Source organism: Glycine max, chromosome 5, assembly GCF_000004515.6.
Source record: "Glycine max cultivar Williams 82 chromosome 5, Glycine_max_v4.0, whole genome shotgun sequence".
NCBI classification, from domain to species: domain Eukaryota; kingdom Viridiplantae; phylum Streptophyta; class Magnoliopsida; order Fabales; family Fabaceae; genus Glycine; species Glycine max.
In genome coordinates this window covers 8,140,962-8,152,805 of record NC_038241.2, presented here as the reverse complement: position 1 = coordinate 8,152,805, position 11,844 = coordinate 8,140,962, and positions in this window count along the sequence as shown.

Below are 11,844 nucleotides of genomic sequence, written 5' to 3'. Positions count from 1 at the left end.
AAAACAAGGTCGTCAAAATTTACAAAAAATGTTTTGTTAAATCAGTGAGGTAAAATAAAATAAAATAACATCATGCAATTAAAGTAAAAACTCATCTCCAATGTCACATCCTATCAGAGCATTATGTCCAACGTTCTCTGACACAAGGTTCTTTAAAGTCATCCACCTAGTCATCTACTCCCACGAACACAAGGTTCGAGATCATCATAGGATCCAACCATAAATAGCACACAGGGAGTGAGTTATCACAAAAAAAACAAATAAACAAGATGTAATCAAAATAAATTATGGAAATATTTATAACATAACTCAACTTAATACAACCCACATCACTTCACCACTTTATCTTAAAATTCGTTTTTCAATCACTAATCACATTACACATGAATCACATACTCGAGTCAAGATGCAATAGCACTCATCAATTTCATAATAAACAATTAGCAAGCGTTATGCAACAATTATACTAAGACTCAAGCCTACATGTAATGTGGTACCATGTCAGTGAAAAACCACCTTGGGGCGCTTAGGAGTACATAACAAGACACACCACACAATGAGTATGACAGGTCACTCTCACTAAGTAAAATCATAATTTGACCAGTCAGGGTCACTCCGTTTTGCTAGAATGCTCCAACCATATAGGATCAACATAGGCTTAAGGGAGCACTTAAACCGAGTATTTTTACCCCCAAGGTCTAGACTCCGAAGTATCCGTTAGGGCCTCACCTTCCTGATTTAGGTCCAACCCCTAAAACAATTTTTGCAAGTAGACACTGCTCATGAATTATACAATAACCATGACCTCACACTCGTGTTTCAAACATGTTTAACACATTGTGCTACAATTTAACACTGGTTCCTAACTAGGAACCTACACTTTCTCTTTAACACTATGCATAAACACTTTTCTTAATATAAACACTGGTCGCGTTATTGTATAATTTATAGCTCACAACACAATTATTATCACATTAAGTGTTAAACACACACACTTATTCACAACCAAATATCATGCGCACAATTTAACATCTCATAATGTCATAATCCATCATCACAAGTTTACATGTATCTCACAAATTAACACATGTTCAACTTTATACTTATACTCGATTTCAACAATAATCATCCATAAAGGCCACCCCTAAATCGACCACAAAATCCACCCGATGCACATCCAAGACCAAACACCACCCCTAATACCAATCAAAACACCAACTAGGGAAGGAGCTTTCTAGGAAAAAAGCCTGTAGAATTCACCCCAATTCTAATGCCATATGCTGACTTACTCGCCTATCTGCTCGATAATGCAATGGCAATCATAAGCCCAACAAAGATTTCTCAACCTCCGTTTCCTAGAGGATACAACCCCGACATGACATGTGCTTATCATGGGGGAGTTCCAGGGCATTCCATTGAGCATTGTATGACCCTGAAACATAAGGTGCAAATTCTGATTGATGCAGGCTGGCTGAGATTCGAGAAGGAGGATCGCTTGTGAATTCTGATGTCGTAAGGCAATACTATGTATGATGCTTGGGGCAATTTGAAGGTTGTTGTTAGATATTCCCAAGGACTCATTAGGGTTTTCAGGTTTATGCCATTACTGTAAACAATAATCACAATGATAATAATATGGATAAATTTGATGTCCTTGTCTCTTATTCTCTCACAATTACATCTTTGCTTATTTAACTTTTACTTGAATGTGAATATAAGACGTTGGTTTGTTTGCTCAAGAGACCTGTGCTCCTGAGTTGATCTCCAAGTCTGTTCAATCAGAAATTGCTCGTTTGGTGGGGGTGTCGTAAGCGACGAGTATAGTTAAAAAAAAAACACATTTGATTGACTGTGTTTCAAATCAAAAAATAAGAAGTACAAGAATTCATGTGACCTCACTTTATCATTCTTAAAAGTTATCTTTCTGAGAGAAAATGAGTTGTGAAGAATGAGAGTCATTTGACTTAATCTATTAATGGAAAATCCTTTAAACATTTCTTGTCCTTGAAAATTCTTTTTTGAGAACCTGCACAGTTTCTTTCATTTTTCCTTGCTACAAGGTCATGACAGAAGACAACAATAGATACCTCAGAGCCCTACACTGGGGCAATGAGAGGCACCATGCATGAGCTTCAAGCAAACCTAGGGGCAGACAAGAAGTTCTCACCTGATAGGTTGAAAACCCAAAAGGGCGGCCTAGGCAAAAGTTAGGGAAATAACAAAAAAAAAAAATCAGGAGCGTGTTTATCAGGGTCATAAAGGTTAATCCAATGAGTCCTAAAATAACCTTTTGGTTTGACTACTAGTTAAGAGCATTTCATCGTAATCTTAGGTTTCTTCTCATCTAAAAAAAAACTTATGCCCAAGAAGAATTTAAAGTTATCTCTCACCTATAAGTAGCATACTCTAAGGGTCATTGTGACACCCTCTACCCCACACATACATGTACTAATAATAAAAGAAATAATTAAAAAAAATTAAACTTAATTCTAGTTTTTAAAACATATTTAAATACAAGTCTTTCAAGAGGGTAGCAGGCTCACATTCACCTTTCTAACATCATCATAAAACTTTCTAAATAAATAATAAATTCACTTCGGCTCAAAAAAGGCCGTCTATAAAACCCTATACCCCAATGCCACATCCTATCAGAGCGTTGTGTCCCGACGTCCTTCAACACATGGTTTCTTAAAGCAATTCACCTAGTCATCTGCTCCCCCGAACACAAAGTTCAAGATCATCACAGGATCCAAACACAAACAACACACGGGGAGTGAGTTATCACATTCCTAACTAATAGAGAAACAAGACAACTAGATATACATATCATATAAACCAAATAAAACTTAGTTACACGTACTTCACGTAATTTCACCACTTTGTCATTCAAAGTTCACTTTTCAATCATCAATCACATTACACAAGAATCACACACTCTGATCAAGACATAATAACACATCAATTTCAAAATAAACAATTAGCAAGCGCATGAGATAGTTATGCTAAGACTCAAGCCTATATGCAATGTGGTACCATGTCAGTGAAAAACCACCCTGGGGCGCTTAGGAGTACATAACAAGACACACCAAACAATGGGTTTGTCAGGTCACTCTCACTAAGTAAGATCATAGGGAGACTACTCAGGGTCACAATGTTTTGTGAGAATGCTCCAACCATATGGGATCAGCATAGGCTTAAAGGAGCACTCAAACCCGGTGACCCCAGAGGTCTACACTCTGAAAAGTCCGTCAGGGCCTCTCCCTCCTGATTCAGGTCCAACCCCTAAAATCATTTTAGCACACAGACACTGCTCGTGAATTATACAATACCCATGACCTCACACTCGTGTGTTAAACACGTACAACATATTGCGCTATAATTTAACACTGATTCCTAAATAGGAAACCTACACTTTCTCTTTAACACTGCGCATTTACACTTTTCTCAAGATAACACTGGTTAGGTTATTGTACAATTCACAGCTTACAACACAAATAATGTCGCATCAAAAGTTAATCACACACTTATTCACCACCAAAACTCATTCACAATTTCACATCTCATAATGTCAAAATCCACCATCACATGTTTTCACGTATCTCACAATTCAACACATGTTCTACTTTACACTTTTACTCAATCTCAATAACAATATTATAATCTCAAGGCAACATATTATTCCATAATTCATCACATATTTCATTTATAAACACTGCTCATGAATTATACAATACCACGACCTCACACTCATGTTTCAAACATGTTTAACACAATTGCGCTACAATTTAACACTGGTTCCTAACTAGGAACCTACACTTTCTCTTTAACATTGTGCATAAACACTGGTCGGGTTATTGTATAATTTATAGCTCACGATATAATTAATGTAACATCAAGTGTTAACACATCCACTTATTAACAATCGAATATCATGTCCACACTTTAACATCTCATAACATCACATCAACCATCTCATAACATTTCCAATGATATTCATAAGGTACAACATATACATGTTCATGAAATTTAACCATAATATTCTCAAACTCCAACACTTAATAACTTTTGGAATCATACTATAACACTCTACAATATTATTTACATAAATTATTAATATAAATAACTACCTCTATATCTATAAACTAGCATACATCATATTGAATCACAAATTTCAAAGTAAGTTTTCAATGCACAAATTTTAAATAATTATATGAACACTTTGGTCAGTTTCAATTATGATATTAATTTTTTTTAAATTATATATAAAAACCTAAACAGCACGAAAAAGAGAAAATACAAAATCAATATCTCTCTCTAAATTTCTCCTTACTTTATTTCATCAATTCATATTAATTAGAAAAATTACTCGATTTATAGGGTTCACGCTCAACACAATAGCATATCAATTTCATAAAAATTGGTCTGTCAAACATATATAATTCATTGTAATAATTATCAGGATAAAATGAAAATTGCAAAAACACCCCAAAACTCATTCCAATTGATATCTCTAAGGATCCCTACACATGTTCTCACTAATCCCCAATTGTGAATAACTCATCCCTTACCTCTAAGCGGACTCACGTGTCTTCCGACAGCGATAGCAGCATCTCTAGCGGTCCCCTGAGATTCCTTCAGTTATTCCTTCGACTGCTCCGATAGAATTCTCAAATGTCAGAGAGACGGAGAAGAGATTGAAACCTTCACTTATACTGTCTTCATGCGATTCCTTTTTCTCCATTCAAGAATATTATCTAGAAAATTCCAACGGTGGAAGTGTGCGAAATTGAATTTCAAACAACATATCCAAATTGCATGAAAATCCAACGGTTAATCAAATCGGGATCGTAATTTTACTAAAACCGTTTTGGGTTTCTGCGGGAAAGGAAAAGGATACAATGCAAAATGTATTTCTCTCATCTCAAAGATGATATCACAATTCCCAACGGTGAGAATGCTCGGAATTGGACTTCAAAAGTAGTGCTAAAATTTCACGACGATCCAACGGTGAACGAGTCCGAAATCGTCATTTTTCTGAGACAAGTTAGGTGGCCTGCGGGAAAAAGAGAGAGTTTTGGGAGAAGAGAAAAGAAACAAAATTGTGAGGCAAAAGAGGCTGAGGAGTCAGTTTGAAAACTCACCTAGCATGTTGCTATTTATAGCTAGGGGCATTTACGACCTATTATTTACTCTATTTATTTATTTATTATTTATCATTTTATAAGAACAAACTTTATTTTATTCTCTATCAAACAAATAAATAAAATACCCTTTTTATTTTCTCTCAAATCATTATTTTAATTAATAATTATATCTCCTTATTTATTTATTTATAAAATCTCATCATTTTTTTAAAACTCTATTTATTTATAAATAACAATCCTTTTTAATCTAGTTTACGAAAATTGGGATGTTATAGTCATCATCATCTAACTAAAATGTATAACAAAACTCTTAGCACGAAACATGATTCCCAAAAGTCTATAACAACTTTATGATACACACCATAATTCAACTTAACTGGAAACATACTAAACACTAATAATCGAAACCACAACAAGAGCTAACTCAGGGTGGGAGATCCTGCCACGCATTCCACGAACACACATGGGTATCAATCCTATTATGACATGACCAGGTACACATAGAGGTAACAATAGGTACTAAGGTATTTCTTGAAGTATCCACAAACTTTTTCCATATTAAGGTAAAAAGAACTAATATTTATCCCGCTAATCATACAACTATCATCAATAATCTTTTAGGTCACCTACCTTATGCAAGAATACTTACTCTTGAATCCTTCTATGCTTAACAATTAATGCCTTACTAACTACCTTACACTCTTCTTAAGGTTCCACATTAAACCTCTTAACTATTCTTCACAACGTTCTAATTACTCTATATTCTTAAACAACTCTTTACCAGTCATTTCTTAGGAACTAGGATTACAATTTTCTATGGGTACTACACTCATAAGATTTTCAATTTCGTACTTAGGTGGTAACTAAGCATATCCTCAAGGAACACAAGTACTTCACTTATTAAGTTTACTTTCATCTGTAAGTACAAGGATCATGCCTACTCAAGTATTTCCTCTCGAACGCCTTAATGTGATTAACAAGAGTGGAGTCTTTCTCTATTCGTAACAAAAATAACAACATCACAATATATCAAGCAGTTTAACAAGACATGATTGGAAGATGAATAACCAATAACAAGATGAGCACCCGACTAATTAGGAGACAATAATTTTAAATAAGGATTACTCATCCAGAATCCACCATAGATATTCCAAATGAATTCTATAAATGAAAACATGATGACAATGTACACCCATATGAAGACGTTAGCAATCATTTGATTATGTAAGAAACATTAGTAATCAAAAACTATTTGACGTAGGCTCATAACACAAGGAATGAATTATACTCAAGCTTGCAAGTGTAATCAAGTTACTTGACTTTAACACATAACACAAGAGAATGGGTTGTACTAGAATTGGAAGTTATCGTCAAAATAGTATTCCTTATGAAATATATTTCGATATGAGTCGTCAAACTATAGGGTGTTAGCGTCAATAAGAACAAGAAATCACAAACAATCATACTATTTATGCAATTAAGGCAAAACACCCTATTAAAAGCATACATAGAATTATAAGGTTCCTATAACAAAATGTAGCATACACGTAAGAATAAATAATCAAATAGTCACTAAGGATGTATCTAGGAATCACAAACTTCAATAACTACATTCACGACTACACACAAAATAAAGGGAGTTTAGTAGTCATGTGTTTACACATCAAGAAAGACATACTCGTCCACAACATATGTATACTGTTCAAAAGGTTTTCACAACACTAACCCACACATGAGAGAAATAAGCTTATTAATGACATACACGCAGGAAGATGAGAGCTCCTTAAGGCATCATCCATCAATATCAAGACTATCTAGATCACTTAATGGCTTGCCATAATGTCCAACCGCACTTCGCAAATTATAGAGATGGCCAGTCTCATAACTCATGACTCAACAGTGGATTTATGGTATATTAAACATTAAGGATGCAAGGTACATACAAGCATTATTAATAAGTCTCATTTGATTATGCAAAAAAATAAAAATAAAAAACACAATTAATAATTCAAGCATAATCAACAAAAGTACTCATCAGTGACCATACAGAGTGCACATCAGAATATGATAAGCAGATAACACACTGGCCAAAAGGTTCGACCTACTCTGATACCACTAAATGTGACACCCTCTACCCCTCACTATATACTAACAAAGGAATAAAATTTCAAATATTAAATAAAAGTATTTTTAAAACATTTTTAAATACAAGCCTTTCAAAGGGGTAAAAGGCTCACATTCACTTTCTTCTACATCATATTCAAACTTGTCCAAATAAATAATAAAGTCATCTTGGCTCAAACAAGGCCGTCAAAGCTTCATACAATTAATATAGAACATATATCCTAATGTCACATCCTATCAGAATGTTGTATTCCCGTGTCCTCTAGCATGAGGTTCTTCATAGTCATCCACCTATCCATCTGCTCCCCCGAACACAAAGTTCAAGATCATCACATGATCCAAACACAAACAGCAAACCGGGAGTGAGTTATCACATTCCTAACTACTAGAGAGAAACAAGACAACATATAGTAGCCAAATACAATTTACTTAGCACATCTCACATTATTTCATCACTTTGTCATTCAAAATTTACTTTTCAATCATCAATCACACCTTTCAATCATCAATCACAATACACAAGAATCACAAACTTCGATCAAGACATAATAACACATCAATTTCATAATAAACAATTAGCAAGCGTATGAAGCAGTTATGCTAAGATTCAAGCCTATATGCAATGTGGTACCATGTCAGTGAAAAACCTCGTTCGAACGCCTAGGAGTACATGACAAGACAAACAACACACTAGCAAGTCAAGTCACTCTCACTAGGTAATATCATAGGGAGACCAGTCAGGGTCACAGTGTTTTGCGAGAATGCTCCAATCATATGGGATCAACATAGGCTTAAAGGAGCACTCAAACCGTGTGACCCCCAAGGCCTACACTCCGAAGAGTCCGTCAGGACCTCTCCCTCCTGATTCAGGTCCAACCCAGAAAACATTTTAGCACACAGACTCTATCTATGAACTGTACAAAACACACGACACCTCAATTATTCTCAAAATAGTTTTAACTCATCACCCTAAAAGGGACTTAACATTAACTCGTCGCCCTTAAAGGGACTTAACATTAACTCGTCGCCATTAAAGGCACTTAACATTAACTCGTCGCCCAAAAAGGGACTTAACATTAACTCGTCGCCCTTAAAGGGACTTAGCATTAACTCGTCACCCTTAAAGGGACTTATAGTCGTGTGATTGTACAATTCATAGTTCATACTCAATGCACACAACATCTCAATTACATACATACACAATTTATCACATACACTCGATCTCAATCACAATGGTATAATCTCAAAATAGCATGTTATCACACCTCATGAATCATATTCACTTTACCCATCACAATACTCGTCGCCCTTAAAGGGTCTTACAATTATGTGATTGCACAGTTCATAGTTCACAACTCAATACACACATCTCATCTCAATACACATGTATTTCATCATCCGTCACATGTTCAATTTATCACATAATCACAGTTTGAATCATCATTTCATAACCTCAACATAAAAATTTATACAAAATATTTTATCACAACATGGGGTGTAAAACCCCTGAAATAGTTTCGCACAATTATATCAAAATCAATTAATCAAATTCATGGGTTAACACAAAGACATCAAGAGCACTCAAGTTTATCAATCAATTCTCATCAGGACATCAATTGGTACATAAAACACAATAATATTGTATTTATAATCATAAAGAGAAAATTATAATTCAATAAGCATCCCAAAATAAACCCAAATTTAGTTATCTAAGGATCCCTACACATGTTCATTCTAACCCTCAATTGCGATAAACTCATCCCTTACCTCTGAGCGGACTCACGTGTCTTCCGACAGCGAGAGTGGCATTTCTAGTGGTTTCCTGAGATTCCTCCAGTTATTCCTCCGACTGCTCCGATAGAATTCCCAAACATTAGAGAGACGGAGAAGAGATTGAAGCCTCCACTTGTACTGTCTTCATGCGATTCCTTTTTCTCCCTATAAAAATATTATCTCACAAATCCCAAATGGTGAAAGTGTGAGAAATTGAATTTCGAACAACATATCCAAATTTCATGAAAATCCAACGGTTAATGAAACAGGGATTGTAGTTTTACTGAGACCATTTTGGGTTTCTGTGGGAAAAGAGAAAGCTACGGTGCGAAGGGTATTTCTATTAGCTTTAACATGTTTTTGCAATTCCCAATGGTGAGAATTCTTGAAATTGGGTTGCAAACATGGTACTCAAATTTCACGATGATCCAACGGTAAATGAGTCCGAGATCATTGTTCGTCTGAGATAGGTTTTGTGGGCTGTGGGAAAAGAAAGGGTTTTGGAGAGGAGAAAAGAGAAAACGAAAATGAGGGAAAGAAGAGGCATCGTCAGTCTAAAACTGACCTAACATCGCTATTTATACCTAGGGTACACACAACTTATTATTACTTTATTTATTTATATTTAATATTTTATAAAAAGAAATTCTATTTTATTCCCTATCAAATGAATAAATCAAATATCTTTTTTTTTCTTCAAACCATTATTTCTCATTATTTATTTCTTTATAAAAACATGATCATTTTTTTTAAACTCTATTTATTTAAATTAGTTTATGAAAAATGGGATGTTACATGTTTCAACATCCCAAACACTAATTTATCCCTTGCTACCCCTCCAAGCCAAAGCATATTTGTTTCTAAAAGCAAAACAACAACAAAAAACCCTAAGTAGGAACCACCGCTAAACTGGCAGAAAGAGAAATGCAAGAAACACATGCATGAGGTTTACCAAGCTCTAGGTTGGGCAACAATGATGTTAAGAAAAAAAGGAAAAAGAAAAGAAATCAAATCTGCCAAAGACGAGTGAAAGAGAGACAAAAGATTTCCAAATTTTACAAGGAAGACACAAAAGTGAAATAAGGATTAATGTATAAGACAAAAGGAGTAGAGCCCAACCCAAAAGTTGAAATGATTAAAGTACAAGCAACGCTCTCGAGGTTCTTACTCAATATAACTCTTAAACACTCTTTGAGCCTCTTTGATCCTTTCTTTCATAGCCCTCTTACCCCTGACCACGTTACAAGCCCAATAAAGCCCATGTGGATCAAGGAATGACTAATATTGCTATTAAGTTTGGATTCTGGGCTGGAACCCGTACATGCTTGTGATTGTTGAATATATATATATATATATACACATATAAAAGAAGAATCCTTAAGGTTTCGCACTTGCACATTTGAGAAGGAAACTCATTCGACCAAGAGCTCGTGAAAAATGCCCAAAGACAATTGTGATAGTGGGATACACTTGATGTTAGTCGCTCATGCAAAACTCTTTAGGATTCCTTTCGAATCAAAAGGTAGCCTTTGCTATATAAATTTTTTCAGGATCAATCCATGTCATCAAGTTTCAGTGGGATCGACAGACCCTTGACATCACTCTATAATCTTAAATCAAGAAAGTTTCACTTGGTCATCCACCAAAGTGTAACAATCCGTTGCCATCCTTCCATGGTGCATGTGATCTGTCCCAAAGCCTTATTTGTTCTTGCTGTGCAAAATCGTCAAGGTTTTAAACAAAAGAACAGGGGAAAACCCTAGGATCAATATTTTAGTTGATTGATTAAATGTCAAACGGCTCCATTGCCGTCACTCCAAAATTGTCAAGTGACTAAATCAAACAAAACATACACTTTGAAGGAGTCCCCGAAGAGATTTGCAAAAAGATAGGATGAGGTCTCATAAGTTATCACGTCTTTCAGAAAGAGACAGTCAATATGTGTTTTCCACAAAAAAAGAAAAAAAATCAAATCAAAATCACAAAAATAGGAAAGAATATCATGAGCATTACACAAATTTCATGATTCAAAACCTTTTGCATTACTAGATACAAAGCCTATATTTACTACATTTCAAGGTGAAAGTTGCATGCATTTGCATCCCAAAAATCATGTTCATATTAGGCTATAAGTGCATAGATTTCTCTTTATATACCAATTTCCCAAATCTAATGTCCTATCTTTTGAGTTTAGGATGAGAGGCCTTCTCAAAGAGTCAACCTCTTGCTTTCTCATAAGGTTGAGCCCTTTGGTACTAGTACCTATTGGCTTGTTTCATAGGACTCAATGTCCTTCGCTTTTATCTTTCATAGGACTCAAAGTTCTCACCTTTATCTTTCACAAGACTCAAAATCCTCGCTTTTATCTTTCATAGGACTGGACTCAAAATCCTCGCTTTTATCTTTCATAGGACTCAAAGTCCTTGCCTTTATCTTTCACAAGACTCAAAGTCATCGCTTTTATCTTTCATAGGACTCAAAGTCCTCGCCTTTATCTTTCGAAAGACTTAAAGTCCTCGCTTTTATCTTTCATAGGACTCAAAGTCCTCGCCTTTATCTTTCATAGGACTCAAAGTCCTCACCTTTATCTTTCATAGGACCCAAGTCCTCGTCTCGTCTTTATAGGACTCCATGTAACAACCATGTTTTTTTAAGTTTTCCTATAAAATAAAATTAATAAATTAATAAATAAATAAGTAAAAGTAATTAGGTCATAAATTTCCACTATATAAACCAAATGTTAACCTAGAGCAGTTTTTACAAAACACTTTTGTTCCTTCCTTCTTTTTCTGACGCACAAGAA